Consider the following 22053-nt stretch of genomic DNA (forward strand, 5'->3'; position numbering starts at 1 on the left):
AAGTTTCCTTTTTATTTTTACCTTCTAATGAGCAAAACAATCTGTTAAACTATATTGATCCAGCTTATTTATTTCTGGATATTTAAAATATGGTCTGTTGTCCTTCTCTTCAGATGCTCTTACCACCTGCAGTACATCAATAAATACACTTGCATTTGCAAAAAAGGGGGGCGAAGGTCACTTGTAAGGAATTACCCCTTTTTCTGTGAGATGAAACTATTTTAAATAAGAGATATAGGCTTGTATTACTTAAAGGGAGGATTAAAGTGTCAGAATATGTATTTACATAGGCACCCTAAGGGTCGTTAGCCCCCTACAGAAACACAACAGATCACATAGTCTACTTAAATGACATGGATTATAACTAATTATTTAGATACCATCAACATCTGTTGGCCTGGTTCTGAGCAGCATGGGAAGACCTGATTGAGAATATTACTGTTGAAGAGTCATTCTGTGAGAGTGATCATAACATATCCAGAGTGTGGGAGCAACAAAGACAGCCCCTGCATTCATTCAGTTGCAAGAGGGATACCATCAACAGAAGAGAACTTCTCAGAGTGCATCAAAAGCATGGGAGACAACAGCCACAACTATTAGCATTTTTACTGGGGGAAAAGAAATCTTTACTAATAGCAGGTTTAACCACTGACTGGAGAAGTGACAGAATCACTGTCCTTGGAAGTTTTTAAAACTGCCCAGAACAAGGCCTCGCCTGATACAGCTTTGTAGTTAGCTTCACTAGGAGCAGGCAACTACAAGATGAGTTTCCAGCCTAAACCATTCTCTGAGTCTATGATTTTTTAAAAAGAAGCTATCAATGAAATAAACCACCCTCTCAGGCAGCAGGGAGAGTGTTCTGAGCATCCATTGTACTGGAAATCCAGAATGCATTTCACTTACTGGAGATAACTTCAGAAAGGCCAGAAAGGAACTAGCATGGCTGAACAGTGGTGTAAAAGAAATAATAAAGAGCAAGGATCACTATGATCCTTCAGGGATGGGAAAAAGAGGAAAGATGATCAATACTGCTGGGTTAAGTGTGAAAGTATCCTGTCTGTGCAGTGTATGAGTGTTACCTTTTAAAAGGCATGAAAACTTATGCTTCAGGAGATAGAAGGCAGAGAGAAAATTGGAAGAAATAATAAAAGATGAGGATACAGAAGAGACAAATTAAAAATAATGCAACCGTAGAAAAAATACCACCAATTGATTATTTCTCTACCATTTCCAGCTTAGTACACGGAGTATCGATAGATCATAACATGAATCCAATTCAGGGATATAAAACTGTTCTAAAATTCAAGACAGGAATGCTGCAACTGAACCAGCAGAAAAATTCCCAGAATAAAAATCCATGAGATTATAAGAAGGACCTAGTCTTGAGATAACAAAACAAAAAATGTACCAGACTGTGATTAATGGTAAAATTGACAGAGTAGAGCTGATCAATTCAGCAATAGGGGTTGGATCTCAACTGTGTTGATATTAATTACTTTCTATTTTCATATAACTTGCTTTTCCGGTTAATTTAATTGTGGCCTAAGATATTAACGCTATTACAGCTAAAGCAGTACCCTAATCAGATTAATTAGATTGTACCCATAATAGGAATTTCCACCTGTGTGAGCATTTGAATTTCCATTCTGTGAAACAAGAATGCAGATTTCAAAAATACACCTGTGGCTTTTCATATCACACAGGAATATGTGCACATGCACACAGAACATCATTAATACTCCAAGATTGCATTGGTTAACATTCTTGTCAGGACACATTTCTACAGTAATTGTGTCCTTGTTTGTTTATCTTGTAGTCTGCATGTTAAAAAGGGAATAATTCAGCCTTTTTTTTTTTTTGTAAGCTTAATAGAGTATTTACTTCCCATTTTCAAAGATCAAAAGAAGGACAGAATAATGCAGTCTCTCTGGTAAGGTAGCAGAGATTCCTGAGGAGTCAGAAAGACTAAAACAGCAGTAATACATAGGAAGTAAATTCTGTATGCAAGGTAAAAGCACTTTTTTGTTTATTCTTATGGGATAATGTGCATTCAAACCTTAGTAGTATATAATATAGATTAGATTTATTGATAATTCTTAAAAGCATGCAATATTTTCCCCCTGTTCATGTAATGAGACAGAGAATTAGAAAAGCATAAGGACTTCACCATATGATTTGATCCTGGGAAATGCTGAACACATCCAGTTCCCATGTAGGTTTAGGATGGTTGGTCAGAGGTTAAAAGCTTTTTCCTACGAACAACGAGGTAACAACATTAAAGTAGTTAAAGTTGATTCAAGAAAAAAAATAGTATGGCTTCACCCACCCAATGTAACACCCCCCCAGCCTTTAAAACTTTATGAACTTTTACACATCTTCAAAAATTATTGGGAACAGACAAGTCAGATAATATTATTGTCAAATTAAGTAAAAATCAGGTGAGGTTTTTGGTGGTTTTTTTAATTATATGCCTAAATATTTCTGACAAATTTATGATTGTTCAGCTTGAAATAGTTCCTAGTAACTTCTCTATACGTGGTAGAAGATTTTATCATCAGTTACCCATTATTTATTTATGATTTTTAGCATTCAACGATGAACAGAGAAATTCCAGATTATATTTCCTTTTTTTTCTATTTATTATTCTAAATGTTTTTATTTTGCTTTCTGAGAAAAAAAATATTACTATGACTAAGCTCAGGCATTCTCTTTTCATAAAGTAATTCTGTTATTTTTGAAGAAGCAAAAGAGTACACACAGACCCCTATTAAAGGAGATGGAATATTGAATATTTTGCAGTTCATTGCTTGAAAAGAGTGCACTAAAAATCAATTTGGCTAATTGAATCTAGTTTTAGAAAGCAGTTAAATGGTTCTAGGCCCCTTCCAATGAGAAAAGCAACTCTGGTTATATACTTATTCAAATTCTGACAGAGCTAAAATATGGCAGCCAATACTATATCTCACTGCTAGAAAGGTTTTCTGCACTGAAAACTAAATTTATCTTCTTTTGTTGTGATTTCATCTTCTTTATCCTTGTTAATGTTTCTATTTTGTTTTGATTTCATCTTCTTTATCCTTGTTAATGTTTCTCTTTTGTTTTGTGTTAATGTGTTTCAACTATTCGCAGAATAAAGTCATGGCTTTTAAATAAAAGATATAGGCTGTTATTGCTTTATTTTGTCATGTATCTTCTCAGAGTCGAGATCATTTTGACTTTTTTGCTTTCAAGTCTCTCCAGGATGTCAATACTTGGTAACAAGGACAGCCAAACAACATAGCACGTAGAGTATTGTGTTGCTTAACAATCATTTGGAGTGTCTATTCTTTTCCTGGTGTGAGATGTTGTTCCTCTTCATATGCTAAACTAAACTTGGCAAATCATGCTGCATGCTTTCCAATCTATTGTCATTCTCTAGTTTCTTTCAGACTAAAAGACAAGGATAACTGGGCAAACCCAATTTAACCCTCTCTTCTTCTTCTTGTTGTATTAAATAGAATTGTAAAAGTTTGGATGAGGAGGGACCTCTAAGCAGAAGTAACTTCAAAGCTAAATCACAGAATCATGGAATCAACCGGGTTGGAAAAGACCTCCAAGATCATCAAGTCCATTGGGTTATTCAGCTTCTGCTAGTGAATTTAGAATACATCTAAGGATGAAGACAGTGTTACTTCCCTGGACAATCTCATCGCAGGCTAAGCTGGACTCCCTTTGAAGATTTTCTTCCCTATGTCCAACCCAAATGCTTCCTGTTGCAATTTGTGACTGATAATCTGTCTGTGGGCACTCTAGGAAGAGCCTAGTTCCATACTCCATGCCATCTCCTTAGGTAGGGGAAGATTGCACGATGGCTTCCTCCTTCAGGCCTCCAGTTCAGAATAACTTTCCAATCATGTAAATGAAAAAACAGCTTTTCCTTCCTCTCTTTCATGAATATTTGGATATATGCCTTAAAATAAGATAGCTGAGTTGGTCTGAGTAAAATAATAGGCAGTGAAATGCTTTCTTAGACAAAAAGTTTTCTAGAAAAAAACTCGTTCTAAAGCCCAGTAGTATCCTGAGATCAGACTGTTGTATCCCTGATTACCTTCCTTTTCACAAGCAAAAGTGTGAGTGTTCCCCACTCAGGGGAGAAGGAAAGCTCCGCTAAGAGAAAACTGCAAATCAGGGCTGACCTCTATGAAAGACTGATTTTTTTCCACAAAGAACTGGTATCAGCTCCATCCAAAATGTCTGTGATCCATACAGAACTTACAGGAGCTGGCAGTATTTTTGTTTCTCCTTTTGTACTTAGCATCACACTGTTTACTGAGTCCCCTCCAACCAGATTTTGCTCATAGCTTGCCAGTATAACCAAGAAAAGGTCCTACCAAAGATCTTATATGTGACAGGGTATCAGTTGCAGTCTTTATGTTACTACAGACCAGTTTAGAAATTTAAGCTTAGGTGACTAGACTCTGTTGCTCTGAGCATTTTGTGCTGATAAAACTGCACCCTTAAGTATATGAAGCGCAACAGACCCAAAAATGGCATGCGGCAACAAAATCATTAAGAGCAATTTATAGGTTCAGTTCATGAGGGTGCATTGCAACTGGCACTGTAACAGAAGAGAGGCAGAACATCTAATACAACTCCATTTTCTTTAGTATGCTAAGGAGTTCACTTCCTTAGCATCACTTCTGATGCAGGTCAGGAGAAAATAAACATCTGCAGGGGCAACTTGGAAAGACTCCTGGTGTGCCAAAATGTGAATAGTAGTTGTTTGTGAACAGCCATAGTGCCTCACTATAATTTTTACTCACCACTCAGTCAGATAGCATTCTAAAAGTTTTTTTAAAATAGGCAACTCTCATTTGAGGACAGATAAGAGTATTCTCTAAGCATGTGCTATCTGCCACCATCCTTATTGCGTCTTTCCCTTATTTATAACAAGTTCCATCCTCCCCCTGCCTCCATCCAAAAGGAAAAATATGCAAAAGAAAAAGAACCTGAGGAGAGAAAAATATAAAAACTAAACAAATGAAATTAGCATGAGGGAAAGAAAATGAAAGCAAAGGAAGGAAGAGAGAGTCAAAAAAGCAAAGCTGGAAAAAGGGCAGGAGAGCGTAACATCCTCATCCTAAAAATCTTGCATTCTCTTGAATTGGCTTTAATATTATTTATTGAGCTTGCCATCTGTTCATAGATACCAATGAGTGCTTCTGCCAGCTCTCAGGCAATGTTACTCAAGATGTTTCTTCCTTGTTCCCACTAAATTGTAGTATTAATGGATCAAAGAGAAATTGTTGACTGCACAGATTCAAAGCATTGACCAAACTCTAGTCAGTACATTTTCAAAATAACCATGTGAATCACATACTTGTGACATATTTTTGATTAACCTGCTTCTGAAACAAGAAGTACTAATAGTTTTCCAGATTGCAGGTAAAATGAGAAGAAGCAGAGGGTCCATCATTCTTCGTAGACATTTTACCTGCCCTGAGCTCTGGTGGTGGCCCTCTACATGCAACTCATGGTGCTTTTTCAGGATCAGCACCATTCATTGTCTTGCTTACAGTGGTTCTGGTACCTTGCCCAAACAACTGTTCTTCTAGCCCTCTCCATCTCCTTCCAAATTGCCCCAATCTCTTCCATGTCAATTTGTCGTGATGCCTTTGGGGATGTAGGTACGACAATGGAGAGCAGGGAGATTGACTGTTCTGATTCACTGAGCTGCCACAGCAGGAGATAAACCTTTACCTAGTTCTACTGTACTGCACGTATTGGGCAAGTGATTTCAGTCATTAAATTGAATTTCTTATCTCCCTGAAAACAATACCTAAATACCTATGAAAAATCTAATAATGGTTTCATGATTTCCCTCTGGCAAGAGCTCACTGCATGCCAGTAAATCCCTTCTCTCGCAGTGCATTTCAAGGCATAATTTGCTCAATGCCCTGGAATGATGTACAGTGGTGCTCTTCATAGACATGAAGAGTGCATTGGTTCTCGGCAGTGCTATGGACAGCTAAGGAGTGCATTCAGCTGAGCACTGAGGCAGTGTTGCTTTGGGGAGAATCTACATTTGGACAATGCTCTCAAGCACGAGGTGTGATTCTTGGGGTGTCCTGTGCAGGGCCAGGAGTTGGACTAAGTGATCCTGATGGATCCCTTGCAACTCAGCACATTCTATTCTGTGATTCTGTGATATGTCTACATCAGAGTTCTCATTTTGCCTGATACGGAATGCCTGTAGAACGCCTCTGTGGACCTGTCAAGTGGAAGCATTAATTACACTGCGATGAATAGCAATTATGACATTATCTAGTGGGGAGCAGGTACCAAATCCTGCCTGCTTTAGGTAAATCTATGCATAACTGTAGAAGGCAGAGTCTGAAGTTACTTCTTTCCACATCTCTTTTGCCAAGACCTTCTAAAACAGACTAAGATATTCCTCTCCTTGATACAAGAAATATTGAATTTATTTAGGTATGTGTTCAAGACTTATTAAACATTTTAAATGACTGTTTGTCTGGTTCTTTTCACTAAAGCTTCTATGATAGACAATGGATTTTTTGTCAAGACAAAAATCATTCATGGGAAATACCCAGTGGACAGTAATAACCCTTGTTGGTTTGGCTGTTTAATCTCATAATAATTAATGCTGTTAATTTTGCAATAGGAAAGGCCAAGAAATGTTGAATCGATATCTTCACTCCCCAGTGTAAAATACTTCATTCATAAAGTTATGGCTTTTCTCTCTGACCGATGATACAAAATTTTTCTGTTTCCCATCTGTATCTGTTTTATCTGTTAGAGACTGCTCCTAGACTTCTAAATCATTTCATAGTTCATAGGAAGGAGATGTGCAATAAAGGCACATTTCAATGGTAATAAAAATAGCATCTAATATGGAACAATATATTACAAGTCAAGACATCTGTTCACATTATTATGAGAGACTCAGTCCAATTACATTCACCACAAATTATTGGAGGAACAATGGAGATAAAAATGTGCATATTATTGTTTCAGAGCTTCAGGCTGAGTTGAAGATTAGATTTTCATGCATCCTGAATTCTGAAGGCATTTTCTGAGATATTGCAATCCAGACTTACTGCAACAACATAAGAAATTATATTCAAAAGGAGGTTAAACACAACTTTCCCATACATTTAAACCTTGGTTGGCCAAAAAATCCAGTAAATACATCTAGGGCTTAAACAAGGAACTGTGGCATGTCATACTGTCCTAGACAGATATTCTTCCAACATAATATTTATCTGCTTTTAAAACTGATACTTGATTTACAGAGAATTCAGGAACATTCAATACAATTCCATTCGCTGATGCAGCCATATCACTGGAGAATTTAACCTACTGTTTTTAAAAAATTGATTCTAAATAGTCTGTCCACACTGAGGTGAGAAAGGATTTTATTTTTTTCTGCAGGCATCATCAGGATCGTAGGATTATAGAATTTTATAGGTTGAAAGGGACCAATAAGGATGGTCTGGCCCAAACTCTGCCTCAAAGTAGAATCAAATTAAATCCCATTATTCAGGGCATTGACCAGTTAAGTTTTAAATAATTCTGAACCTTGAAATTTAATGAATTCTCTCAGCAGTCTCATTAATTGTAATTTTTGTCCCCTAATAATTAATTAGAATTTCACACTTTGCGATGTGTGTCCATTTCCTCTCACCCTATAATTTTTATCCCTAAGAAGCATCTGTCTCCATTTTTTCTAAACCTTCACTTGGAGTAGTTGAAGAAAGCAACAAGATCCTTGTCTTATTCTTACCTCTTAAAGGCAACATAAATAGTAGTGGAGTGCCAAAACTGGACACAGTCTCTTGATAAAATTACTCAGAGGAGATGATTTTACACCTAACAAATGCCTTAAGGGAAAGGACTGGCCAGCTGCTTCCAGGCTCCAGCCTCAGAGGGACAGTGCTCAATAAAGCACAAGAGAGGGGCTGCAATAGTACTTATTTGTAGCCTGCAACACAGGCAGGGTCTTATCCGCTCCTCACCATGACTGGCAGTGTACTGGTGTGTACTCATCAAGCTTTCATATTGTTTAATGTTTTGAAGGCAGGGATTTATCCATTCACAGCAATGCTCCTTCTTCAGCGTGCCTTAGTCATTGAAAATTCCTTACAAGCTTCAGTTACCACAAGGAAGAGTATTTTTCATATAAGGGCTGTAAACAACATATAATGTGAACATTTTCACAGCAACACACCCCACCTACCAAGAAAGCATTTTAGCTGGAAGCTAAGTTTAGTTTACATGTTTAGCTCCTAAATATGGCAGTTGTAAATCTGTATATTATTAATTGTTGTGGCACACAAAGCAGTCAATTTATCAATTTGGCAAATGCAGTCTCATAAAGTATGCAGAATATGCATTTTTTTTGCTGAGTATTAATAAGGAACTCCACACTGCTCATTAACAGTATTTTCCTTATTATCAGTATTATTGTGATAGTAAGATTACCTTGTGCAATGGTCTGTTTCATTGGTGCATTTCTCTTGAGAGTTCCTAATGGTACAATCAGATGTGTGCAGTTCAGCTGCTGAATTTTTTTAGATGCATTTCTTACACTGAGGAGTAGCATCATGACAAATTTTTTGAGAAAAATTGCTATCCTCACTGGAAAAAAAATTGGAATGAATGTAAGAGAAGGCTGGTTTATACAGGGGCATCTTGACCTACAAAAGTTTCTATGCACATTTGTTCTTGAGTTACAGAAACAAATTTAAGAGTGTATTAGTGCACAACAGACAAAAACAAAGTAAAGTGAAGACTGTGGAGTCAAAAGATACCAAGAAACAAACACCATTTATTGATTATGTCCCTTTTTTCTTCTTCTGCCTAAGTGCTGCAGTCCATTAGACCTTGTTAGAGCTTCACCTGAACAACACATACTTAAAAGTGGACTCAAATGGCTTTGTCCTTTTGGGTATACCGGCTCTAATGCCAAGAAATACTGACAAATCTCTGTTAGCTGTAAACAAGACAAATTTGTCAGCTACAAAACAGGGTCAGATATCTGGATAAATTGGAACCAGAGAATTCTTGAAGCAGCTGTAGGGACCTTCTGCTGTCACCTGATTTGGCTGGTTTATATTTGTGTTTGTCCTGCATGCAGACAAGTGCTGGGAGAAGGAGAAGCCGGTTTGTATTAGGCTATAAGAGCATTTGGACATATTAGACATTATTCTGACTCAATACATCCTCATATAGAAAAATGTCATATTTTTTACTCTTTTCCGGGGATCAAAAACCTGTACTGCACTCTGTTCAGAGATCTAGCTTCAGAAGAGACAGACCCCTGTCTCACACCTGCTCATGGCTGGTGGATGAGAGGAAGGCTGTGGATGTGGTCTATCTGGACTTCAGCAAAGCCTTTGACACTGTCTCCCACAACATTCTCCTGAAAAAGCTGGCAGCCCACAGCTTGGACAGGGGCACTCTCTGCTGGGTAGGAACTGGCTGGAGGGCCAGGCCCAGAGGGTGGTGGTGAATGGTGCTGCATCCAGTTGGTGGCCGGTCACTAGTGGTGTCCCCCAGGGATCAGTGCTGGGCCCAGTTCTGTTTAGTATCTTTGTTGATCATTTAGATGAAGGGATTGAGTCCATCATCAGCAAATTTGCAGCTGACACTAAGCTGGGGGGGAGTGTCAATCAGCTGGAAGGCAAGAGGGCTCTGCAGAGGGACCTGGACAGGCTGGAGAGTTGGGCTGATTCCAATGGGATGAGGTTCAACAAGGCCAAGTGCCAGGTCCTCCACTTCAGCCACAACAACCCCATACAGCGCTACAGGCTGGGGACAGAGTGGCTGGAGAGCAACCAGGCAGAAAGGGACCTGGGAGTTTGGATTGACAGGAAGCTGAACATGAGCCAGCAGTGTGCCCAGGTGGCCAAGAAGGCCAATGGCATCCTGGCCTGGATCAGGAACAGTGTGGCCAACAGGCCCAGGGAAGTGATTCTTCCCCTGTACTCAGCGCTGGTGAGGCCACACCTGAAGTACTGTTCAGGAAGGATATTGAGGTGCTGAAGCAGGTCCAGAGAAGAACAACAAGGCTGGTGAAGGGACTTGAGCACAAGTCCTATGAGGAGAAGCTGAGGGAGGTGGGGTTGTTCAGCCTGGAGAAGAGGAGGCTCAGGGGAGACCTCATCACTCTCTACAACTCCCTGAAAGGAGGTTGTAGCCTGGTGGGGGTTGGTCTCTTCTACCAGGCAACTATCAGTAAGACAAGAGGGCATGGTCTTAAGCTGTGCCAGGGGAGGTTTAGGTTAGATATTAGGAAGAAATTCTTTACAGAGAGGGTAATCAGGTATTGGAATGGGCTGCCCAGGGAAGTGGTGGATTCTCTGTCCCTGGAGGTGTTTAAGGTGAGACTGGATGTGGCAATTAGGGCCATGTCTAGGAACCACGGCAGTAGTGGATCAAGGGTTGGACTTGATGATCTCGGAGGTCCCTTCCAACCCAGCTGATTCTATGATTCTATGGGGCTCAGCTCTTCTGTTTGTGACATTTTTTCTGTTCCCTATCTACTGTTACTTTAAAGCCTTCACAGTCATTATTTTACTTCTTAAGGTGCTTATAAGTGGCCTCCTAAGTTCTTTTTTCCTGACTAAGCAATAGTGTAGATTCACTTTGACACCTGCTAGTGTTGACAGTGTTGGTAAAGACTTCAAGTTTCATTTTTACTTGTTTACTAAATGGTAGCCTGATCTGACCAACAGATCAGTTTATGAGAACGGTTGTAGTAGATTGCAGTCCTTTCTGCTGTCTAGCTCTTTCACACAGAAAATAGCTTTGCAGCTGCTAAGATAAAAAAATGTACTTTTTGTTTCATGTGCTGTGCTCCTGTGTAAATGTACTAGGGTCCCTTCTGTGAAAATAAATGAAGAAAAAAATCCTGGAAAGCTCTATGAAAGTCTTATACAGTTTCAGCCTTAGGTATGCTATAAATCCCTGAAATCACACAGATTATAATGAAGATGCTGGCTCATCCCTAACAATACAGACAGGGTGCAATGCTGTGTACTTTTCTGATTTTGATCTAGTACACTGATGCACTTTATTTCATGCAGATTGATCAAAATCAGTGTCTAGCTCACAGATTCTTCATTTTGCTCTGTTGTTCTAAATACCTGTCCTCAGCTGAATCACTATGCAAGATAATATATGAGAAAGAAATAAAGGGACTATGATCTAGATATTGCTTCAAGTCGCAAAATTTATGTTATTCCCTTTGAATAAACTCACTGTGTATTGGGTGATTACCTTTTTCCTTCTGCTTTAGTTGGCTGCTTAATTAAGGTCCTGTTTTACAATACTGAATAATGCATATCGATTCATAGCTTTCACTAAAACTGCAAGAGTAAGATTGGCATCTGGTGGACTTGACAGATGCACGAGGCACTCACAATGCTTTTCTGTCAGGCAATTTAGTCCCTAGAAAAGGAGACTGCATGACTAATGAGTTTTGCACCTCCTCTTCATGTGCTCATCTGCTTTCCCATTGATGTAATTTATGAGGCACTTCTGTGAGTCACGGTTAGCACACTGAAGTGGCAGCGGTTGGTGGCAGCCATTATAACAATCATTAAGCAAATAAAACAGAAATCAGGAAAGTGGGAAATGAAGTCTGAGCAGCAGAGAACACCTGTTTTCTGTTTATACCAGTGCTAAATAGTTGCAATTCATTAAATAGTCACAGAGTTTGATAATGTATTTACACTCACAATTGCTTTTACAAACCAGAATCTTTGCATCATTGTTGGACTTCTGAAGAGCAGGGTTTGTGCATCTCTACTAAATGAAAACTTTCATAACAGTTCACTATATGAACTGAATGGTTTATGTGACATTACTTTAGGAAAACTTTTGACACTTATATGACCATCTGCTAAACAGAACAGAGAAGATATTCCTTAATTGTCACAGGGAGCCACTTCTGTGGCCCCTACAGACACAACCAACCAAGTAGCAGATGGGGCTCAAAATAAACTTGATGTGTTTAAAATGCAGTTGTGCTATGAAGACACACTTTGATCAAAGGACAGAAAGTCTGTGATAACCATCAGAAAACTGCTGCTGTCTACAAGGGTCAATAGGGAGCTGTTTAGTTGGTTCTTTGGAAACACATCAGTACAGGTACAGTACATCACAGTTTTTTCTGCTTAGGCCATTGGTGTTTGAAATGAACAGAAACGTTGTGTTTCAAGTGAATAAAATAAACTAGGGAAGAGACTCCCAGGAACACAGATTTGAACTAGCTCAATACAAATAATGGTGTGATTGTACACAGGATTTATTCTGGCAGAATATAGAAGTAGGGTTGTCCAGGGTGTCTTAGGTGCAAACCAATAGGACAAGTCATGAACTTCTATTAGCACCTCAAAAGCTTTATTGCTAGAAGTCCAGAAAGCTGAAGATGCTTGTATGCATGTCATAAAAGAGGGTATAATAAAGTGAATGTGTTCAGCAAGTCGTCAGATATTTTTATAAAAGCAGATTTTTGCTGACTGTGATAAATGTCTAGCAACTCAACACCGAACTAATCATTAGGGAGAACAGAGACATGAAGTTCAATAAGAAGTGCAAAATACTGAATCAGCATTGAAATTGACTGCATGAACAGCTGTCCTGCTGAAGAGAGTGGGGAAACAGTAGGGAATGGCAGGCCGAATACAAGCTGACAGTGTGGTGCTGTTGTAAATAAAGCAGATTATGGACTGTGCCACATTAAGATGATGGCAAGCAGTCTGAGGGAAGTTCTTAGCTGCCTTTACTCAGTAATATTGATGAATCCCCATCAATGTGCAAATATGGGTCCTTGAATTAAATAGGACCATGGAGAAACTGGAAAGGGTCCAGCAGAGAACAGCTAAGATAGTTTGGGACTCAGAATGTGTGTGAGGAGCTAGACTTCGGTCTTGTGAAGAGGTGATCAGAGGAGCTGGTCTTGCAAAGAGGTGATCTAGCATCAGTGTAGAGCTGTATAAACTGCAGCTAAAAGCTGATGGGCCTCACTCATCTTTGCAGAAGCTGGTGATGGACTTGAGTTGCAGCTTGGGAAGCTTAAGGTGGATATTAGAAAAAGATATATTCACCAAGAAGGTAGTGCAGCACAGAAACAGGTTATTCGTGGGACAGCTGGAATCTATGATTTTGGAGATTTTCAAGACTTCTTAAACATAAACATGACTGATCTAATATGCTGCAGCCACAGCCCTGTTTCAACCAGAAGGTTGGAGCAGAGAATTCCCTTACAAACAGTATTTTTTACAGTGTTAGGATAGTATCGTGGTTTTAACCCCAGTCAGCAACCAAGTACCATACATCCACTTGCTCACTTCCCCATCAGCAAGATCAGGGAGAGAACTGAAAGGGCAAAAGTAAGAAAATTCATGGGTTGAGATAAAAACAGTTTAACAGGTAAAGTAAAAACCACACACATAAGCAAAGCAAAACAAGGAATTCATTCACCCCTTCCCATGGACAGATAAGCATTCAACCATCCCTAGGAAAGCAGGGTGTCAATGCATAAATAGTGACTTGTGAAGACAGATGCCATCACTCCAAACATCTCTCCATTCCTCCTTCTTGCCCTTGCTTTATATACTGAGCATGATGGCACACGGAATGGAATATCCCTTTGGTCAGTTGGGGTCAGCTATTCTGGCTGTGTCTCCTCCCAGTCTCCCATGCATCCCCACTCTCCTCACCTGTGTGGCAATACAAGACGGGAAAAAGGCCTTGGTTCTGTGTAAGCACTGCTCAGCAGTAACAAAAACATCTCTATATTATCAACCCTGTGTTCAGCACAACACCAAAGCACAGCCCCATACCAGCCACTGTGAAGAAAATCAACTCTACCCCAGTCCAAATCAGCATAGGTGGTTTTCCTGTCCAAGCTTCCCAGGCAATCCAGTTGTAAGCAGTCTGAAAACAGTCGGGAAGACTGAAGCTGACTGTATCAGCTGCCCCCGAGTTAAAATGCTGTCTTGAAGCTGAGGTCAAGGCCTGGGAGAGGTTGCTTGCAAAGGCATGAAGAGAGAGCACAGAACATAATTTACAACCCTGAGATAAGGCAGTCTGCCACGAATAGAGCTCATGCTGAAAAGAAGTGTTGCAAGGTAAGAGTACTCTAAGCCCATTTTTGAAGGTTAAGAAGGGGAGTTGGTATACTGCAGCATTGAAGTGAAAAGTTACATTTCTAACACCATTTGCACAGGAGTATTACTACTTTACAAAAATAGACATTGACCCTCAAAGAAGAAACAAACATCCTGCAGAAGAAAAGTAGCTTTCTCCCTCTTCCTCACAGACTTACAAAGCCTCAATATTTCCCTCCCTGTGGAAGCCTGGCAAAGAAAGACAGGATGAAAGACTTGAGTTATCAAAGAGACCACTTCAACAACCAGAAGCTCATCAAGGCAGAGCATCCTGACTCCCTTATAGTCTGTGGTGAAGTACTTTCCACTTGTTGAAGGCACTAAATTAAAAGTAGAGGAATGTCATAGAATTCTGCAATTTTCTAAAGGTAAACTTGGGGTTTGATAAGTCAGTGCAGCCATTGATTCAAAAGCAGTTTTGTTTGAAAGTTGTTTCAGTAGATGATGTGTGCAGAAACTAATCATTTCTTGAAGGCTAGTGCGGAAAGTGCAGGGCTGTGATGATAAGAACATGAAGACAAGCAGAGGACTGGAGCACCTCTTCTATGAAGACAGGCTGAGAGAGTTGGAGTTGTTCAGGCTGCAGAAAGAAGGCTTCAGGGAGACCTCAGAGCAGCTTTTCAGTACTTAAAAGGGGCCTCTAAGAAAGTAGGGGACAGGCTTTTTACAAGGGAATGTAGCAATAGGACAAGGGGTAATGCTATTAAACTATATTTTGTATCTGGATCAATTGCAAATCTGAACATTTTTTAAACTTATTTGTTTCTGTCTCAGTACTCACATTTAAACCTGAATGTCTTAAATTTGAAGGGTTCAAGGAGTTGGATTCAACTCAGCATATTCTATGATTCTATAAAAGAGGGTAGATTTAGAAATTTTTTACAATAAGGGTAATGAGGCACTGGAACAGGTTACCCAGAGAGATGGTAGATGCCCTATCCCTGGAAACAGCCAAGGTCAGATTGGATGGGGCTCTGAGCAACCTGCTATAGTGGAAGGTATCCCTGCTTATTGCAGGAGTGTTGAACTGGTTGAGCTTTAAAGGTCCCTTCCAACCTAAACCATTCTATGATTCTGTTCTTTGACTATATCCTATATCCACCATGATTTCAGAAGTGGAGGAAAGTGAGCCAAACCCTTTTGAAAGTAGCACAGTTATTTACTGACGTAAACCAGACAAGACACCATGCCTAGATACTGAAAGAAATCTACCTGCAATTACCCAAGACAAGATCTGCACACTCCAATCTCAGAGGTTCAGAGGTTGAGTCAATTGTTTGCTGCATTTGTATGGTGTTCGATTAACTGAAACTGCTGATTTATGGATTATATTTAAATTTTAACCTGAATTTGGTTATTTTGCTTATTAATGCATTGACATTTTAGTAAAATCATACTAACTCAGCTTAGCATATGCTCAGTTAAGTAAATATTGATCCAGGCAAGTTGCATGGAATGAACATTGAGACCTCAAGTAACCTCAGATGACAAATTCATAACTCAGCTGTCTCTCTTCAGGTTCTTTTCCTCTCAGCAGCAATTCAAAAAAGAATTAATCCACTGCAGAATTAGCTTTCTCCAGAAATGCAAATCTGCTTTAGCAGAGCAGCATTATTTAAGCAGTTTTATTGCTCAAGCAATTGGGGATGGCACCTTCTTGGAGAAGCTTATAGGATTTATACAGTGTGAAAGTTACAGCAATGTGCAACCACAGTACAGAAACAGAGAGAGATGCAAGAAGACAGGAATCTGAACTCTACAAGAAGAAGCCAATTTTATACTTGATTATGCTTTTATGTATAACCTTCTCAGCCACTGCCTCTGTTCCACTTCTGTTATTAAAAACTTGAAGTTGTTTGTATTCTTTGAATTTACATTTCCTCCATACTTTTGAATCATTACATTCTCTTGAAACTCAAGGTTAAAGAGACAAGGTCCCATAGCCAAATAACCTGCTCTGTTGCAAATAATCTTATGGCATAATATTTTGAAAACTTAGTTTAAAAACATCAAAAGATGTTTTCTTGCCTTCCCACATAGAAATGCATAAATTGTAAAGTCAGGGACTTTTCTGAAGAAGCAGCAGAATATCTTCCTCTGCAGCTACATATATACCAGAAAACAGCATACACATATATAGATTTGCTCCATTCACCTCCTTCAACACTGGAGAGCAATCACAGTTAGAAACTTAATTATTTTGGGGGTAGGCAGGGGGAGGAGGGAATAGGGAAAGAGGAGATGGAAGAGAAATCACTTCAGCAGCATGATACAATGTTTTTCTAATTGTTAGACAAGAATTACTTGAGCATTACAGGCCAAAGAGTGATTCTCTGGTCTGCTATTCAAAGCACAATTGTAACATTTGAGTTTTTCACAGCCTTGAATATTTTCACACATTCTATCTTCCCAAACAGAACATGAGTGACACCAGCCTGCTTACAGAACACAAAGGCATGAGTAAATTCGCCAAAGTAGTTACGCAAGTCTAATAAAAGTATCTAATTTCTAACATGGAGGTTGAGCTGTCCAGGCTGTCCAGGCTCCCTATAGAGAAAACGCAGAGAGTTAAGGTGCATCCAAATGTGACCCTATAAACAGTCAGCTCAGACAGATAACCTGTTGTAAATATTTACTTCAAACTAACGTGAGTCCATCTCTCTGCTGGTTAGACAAGGAGCCTGACGTGGTTAACTCAGATGTAAATACATAAATCGTAAACCTCTTCTTTTAGTCAAATGAATCCTACCTGGAATAGCTTGAAGTCTGCTTAGAGTAAGCAGGAGAATATTCAGTACACATATGACTCTTAAGTCTGAGTCTTTTCGGATACTTCTCTAGAGGGTTCCAGGAGAGATCTCCAGCCACTGAAAAATATTCCGTCATTGTTCTGTAACAGTCTGTAGAAAATTTGCCTCATAATTTAGCACTCAGGCTCATTCCTTCTTCTGCCTGAGAGTGCAAGAATGGGGATTGTAGCTTCTTGTCTCCTCAGAACGTTTCCTAATCATTAGGCCACAGGTTGTTTGGGACATAACCTCTGGAAGATAGGGACAAGGAGGAAAGGTTTGAACATCCCCTCTTTACCTCTTGGAAACATGCGCTGTTTGAAGTGGAATTGCAGACTGCCTGGAAGGCAGCTGGAAGGGAGTATACTGACACCTGCTCTTGTTTGCTGAGTTGCTGTCCCACGTACACAGGGGGCCCCTGTGACCCACAGCTGTACCCCAGCTGCTACACACAGACACCCATGCACACTCACACACAGAGCAAGGAGCCTCACACCCAGGAAAAGAGTTAGAAACGGAGTTTCATGGGAAAACAGGATGGACTGTGTTGGTGATGCACTGGGTATGGCTTTATCACAAAACCTAATGCACTGTTTGTTATCTCAGGTCTCTTGGAAAAAATGTAATTAAAATGCTAGCTGCTGCCTCTGTAGGTTGCCAGGAACAGAGCTGGATGTCGCTGCTGTGCACAGGGCATGATTGAACCCAGCCCCACTTTCTCCATAAAAAAGCATGCCTGCTCCAGTGGGGAGAGAACTGGCTGGTGGTTTGTATGCTTTGTTTTCACTATTAGGCATTAGTTATGTTTAAGGTCCATAAATCTAGTCTTGTGGGTTTAAAGATAGTAAAACACTCTGTACAAGCTATGTAGAATGTGGTTGGGTTTTTTGTTCACGTGGTATTACAAAATGGGAAGACCTGTGTAACAAGCCAGGAAGTTTCAGGTACAAATCTACTTGCTCTAAGTTTCTCCAGTTTCAAAGGATTTTCTTGTAAGACTTATTCATGGCCAGCCCCGCACCCTGGGATCCAAATTAAAATCTTCCCATCTTATTCATTTAGCGAAGAACATAAATGTGGGAAAAGCCTCTAAAAAGCGGGTATAGCAGAGAAAATGAATGCAGTAGTCCACAGATATTTCAATGTGGAGAATATTATGCAGTTAGTTTATAGCAACTAACTTACAAACAGGTAAACAAGAAAAATAATCCCCAAACTTTACAAACTGATTTTAATGGAAAAGTACAGTTGCAAGAGCAACCAGATTCGAAGTATGCTGTGCAGTATCCCTAGCATTTTTGGTTTACTAGTCTTTAAGATGATTCCTTGCATTCTGTCAAGTATTCAGAGCCTTCTTACTGCAGGAGAGAACAAACCATCAGCTTTAGACCCTGTATTATCTGGAATAATCTTCCTCCTCCACCACCACCATTCTAATGCTGGAGACGGCAAAACATTCAGCTATTCAAGGATTCACATGCGTTTTTGGAAGCAATGACGCATAAATGCATGAGTTTAGTCTTTGCAATGTGAAACATCAAAGGGAAAGATAATTAAAAAATAATCTTTACTGAATTAAGTATAATTAATTCGCCTACTCTAACTTCTGGCACATAGAACATGGCTCCCTCTCCACTTGCAGTATACAGTTGCAGAACAGGTTTGGTGCCCTGATAGCATGTGAGAAGCAGAATGTCGTACCTGTGGAAGCATCAGAGTTGTCCAAGCATGAACCGCATACTACTGACAGGACGCAGTGGCAGGGGACAGCAGTGGTAGGTTTCCATTTGTGGTGGACAGAAGCTCCCATCTGTCTCCTTGGCTTGCTATCTAGACCGATGCATGGCTTGCCAGGGGCTCAGATCCAAGTTGCTGTAGAGGAACCGCCAAGGTTCTCAGGCTATCACTCCCTGCTGCTTATCCACATGGGCATCAATGACACTGCTAGAGGAGACCACTGGGGTCAAGAGTCAAGGTCAAGGCCATTGGGGTCAAAGATCTGAGAGCAACGATCAGGAACTAAAGGTTGGCCAGCCTGTAAAAACCCTAGACCAAAGCCCCTTGGAGCACATTTCTGGGCCCATGCAGGGGACAGTGACTAGAAAGAATCAGCATGGGTTTACCAGGGGTCAGTCATACCTGAACAGTCTGATTGCTGTCTATGATGAAATGACTGGATCTGTGGACAAAGGAAGAGCAGTGGATAACTTTGACCTTGCCTTTAGCACTTGCCAGTCCCTTTTAAAACATTCTGCCTTCTCTTGACTTAAAAAATAAGAATTACATCCAATAAAGTTTAGTATTTCTACCAGTTAACACCTGGATTCTCAGCAGCTTCTGACCGCAGTGACTTGAAGTGGAAGAAGAATCCACACAGTTATATATGTTAACTTATGGCTTTGCCATGCTGCAGATATAGGGAAGATATCCTGTAGAGGATGGTCTCACCAAGTACACAGACAAGAGGTGAAAGCAAAGGAGAACACAGTGAGTAGAGAAAACAGTGCTGTCATGTCTTTTATTAAAGAGTCCTAGGGTTGACATGAGAGACAATGCTACTCTCTCAAACACCAGAGATGGTGTTTCTCTGCCTGTGGAAATCAGGATCTAAAGCTCTTTTTGAACACTCTTACCATGAAACTCTATTCGGTTTCTCAAGTGGCAGCTCACGACCTAATTTGAACTGCAAGCAACCAACAAGTATCCTGTTGATAGCAGGAGACTTTCTCTGCACCAAACACTTCACGGGATGTGATAAACGTGTGTGAATGAGGAAAGGGCCAGAGATTATTTCAGACTTTTACAGTGAGACTAGAGGACTTAGAACTCAAATACCACTACTCATTCCTTGCTTACTCAAATCAACCCTTTGCATGTGTGTATTCATCTTCCTTTAGTTTGCCAGACCTTACCCCCCCAAATAAAAGGGTGGAACAGCCTTTTATTGATATCAGGTATTCTGATATGAAAAGCCCTCAGTATCTCAGCCTGTTCTACTTTGCCTGGAATAATTACTGATTATTGAGTCAGTGATTTATGGCAACTGTAGCTTAAGTTTTAGAACACTTGCCCAGAAGCTGCTGAATACCTAATATGACAGTGATATATTCAAAAAACAAGGACTGGAACCATTTCAAAGGAAGGTAATGAAAATCAATACAAGACCCTATGAGAAAGGAAGGTGATATTAACTTTAAGTAAAACTTACTCTCCACCCATCCTATCATTCTTTCCTCAGTTTTACTCAAATAAACATGTGCATTAGTAGTTTGGGACGGATCACTTATGCATAACATGGAGAATGAGAGGTGCCACCTGTTGAATCCTTGCTATGTATTCTGAAATCTCTTTGCTGGTAACAACTTCTTTGGAGCAATTTATTTTGCACCCCTCAGGAGTCACCAGTTTTTGAAGCATATTCTTTTGCCTCAGAAGTTCCCTTACAATAGCCCCCAAAAATTTCAGGCAAGGTGGCTGCCCATTTTCTTTGATTTCCTCATTTTCTGTGTCTTGTGACTGCAGTCTGCCTTTCTGTTCGAATATCAGGATGAGAGGGACACAACTCATGTGCTATAGCTATGCAGCCGTCCTCCTGCTGTCAGAGTGCAGGTCTTCTGCTGTCAAGTTAGTTCTAATGCTGTCTTAGTGCAGCAGCACCTTCCTTAGTTGCTACTGATTTTATTTCTGTCACATTGGCTATTGATGTCAGCCAGTCTTCCAACCTGTGCTCTATGCTTCTTGGGGTGCTTTCACGTAAATCTGTTTCTGTTCATGCCATCATCTCAGTCTGTTTGTTTCTGTTACAAATCCTTGCATGCCCCATATCATAGCAGAGTGCTTTAACTGCAACACTGGCCAAACCTGGTATCTTTCTCAACAAATGAAGGTTGAGTTCACCAATTCGTCAGCTTCCATTTCAGTGGGAAGGAGAGTACTGCTGTCAGAAAGGGCTGTAAACTTTTCCCAGCACTCAGAGTAGCTGGTATCCTGATGGTATAGTATAGGTTTGACATGGTGTTCAGGTTTCCTCAAGAAGGCAAGGAGAGCCACAAGAGGTCCTATACAACTCAAAGGTATAGTTTTGTATTTCCTAAGAAAACCTTGGCCAGAAGTGATTCAAAGTTATGAATCTTGACTGAGGGTTAGATGTTCTCCTTCAACCTGGGTGAAGTCATAACAGACTTTGAGAGCAAGGCTTAAAGTATATGCCTCTCCTCAACATTTCTCATGAGCTGGAGAGGCTCTCAAGGTGCTGGGCTTTCTTCTCTCTTAGCTGTATGGAACAGAATGCAGGGAGGGAACAGGGACGTCTGTGGTTTTACGAAGCCACGCTAGGGCCAGTCTCCAAAAGGAGTATATTCCTATTAAGACGTACAGAGGCACTAACCCAAACAAGAACAGATGCAGATATATATCTATACATGCAGATATACTCCTCCTAGCTGTGGAACCAGACCAGAGATGTCAAGTGTAGATATCCTCCTTCTGGAAGAGTTCTCTATGGAAAGAAGAAGCAAATATCAAATAAAACGTCATTAATATGCCACCATCTCCCCTTTTTTGCTCAGCTGCTTAAGCCTTACTGAAATAGAAGAAAAAAACACAGAATGAAGCCCATAGGATTAAATAAATTATTATCACAACACACATAAAATTCCTGTTCTGCAAGCCTCATTTCAAAATCTCAGATATGGAGAGCCAGCTCTTGGTCTCAAGCCCTGTGTTTTCTGAAGTTTTCTTTTTCTCTTGGAGGACAATACAGTTTGTAGATGTGGGAATTCAGAATTCCTAAATTCAATCTCTCCTGAAATACTTTATTTTTAAGGCTTAATAAATATACACAGTGCTATAGAATGGCATGTGCAGGAATAACAGTAGTTCCTCTTGGTATCTGCGCTATGCTTATCTCCATGGCAGCCAAGCAATTTGGAAAAGAATAAGCAAACATCTACTGCTGCATACTTATCTCCTTCATCCCTCTTCCTGGTTTTCTCTTGTTTGCTAGCAATATATACCATGATGTCTGGATCAGAAATGTCAAGGTTAAAAGAGTCATGTTACTGAACAGGGCAAAACACTTTATCTCC

The 22053-nt window shown here is 40.0% G+C and overlaps 1 protein-coding gene across 1 annotated transcript in view; it reads right to left on the reverse strand.

Moving 5' to 3' along the window:
• Positions 1–2146: 2146 nt before the first annotated feature.
• Positions 2147–22053, reverse strand: part of MED10 (mediator complex subunit 10) — a 36439-nt gene continuing 16532 nt past the window's right edge. Inside the window, exon 5 of the mRNA XM_032710795.1 lies at positions 2147–2252. The gene's annotated coding sequence lies outside the window, so the exon portion shown is untranslated. The remainder of the gene's footprint in view (positions 2253–22053) is intronic.

This window comes from Chiroxiphia lanceolata, chromosome 1 (assembly GCF_009829145.1).
Source record: "Chiroxiphia lanceolata isolate bChiLan1 chromosome 1, bChiLan1.pri, whole genome shotgun sequence".
NCBI classification, from domain to species: domain Eukaryota; kingdom Metazoa; phylum Chordata; class Aves; order Passeriformes; family Pipridae; genus Chiroxiphia; species Chiroxiphia lanceolata.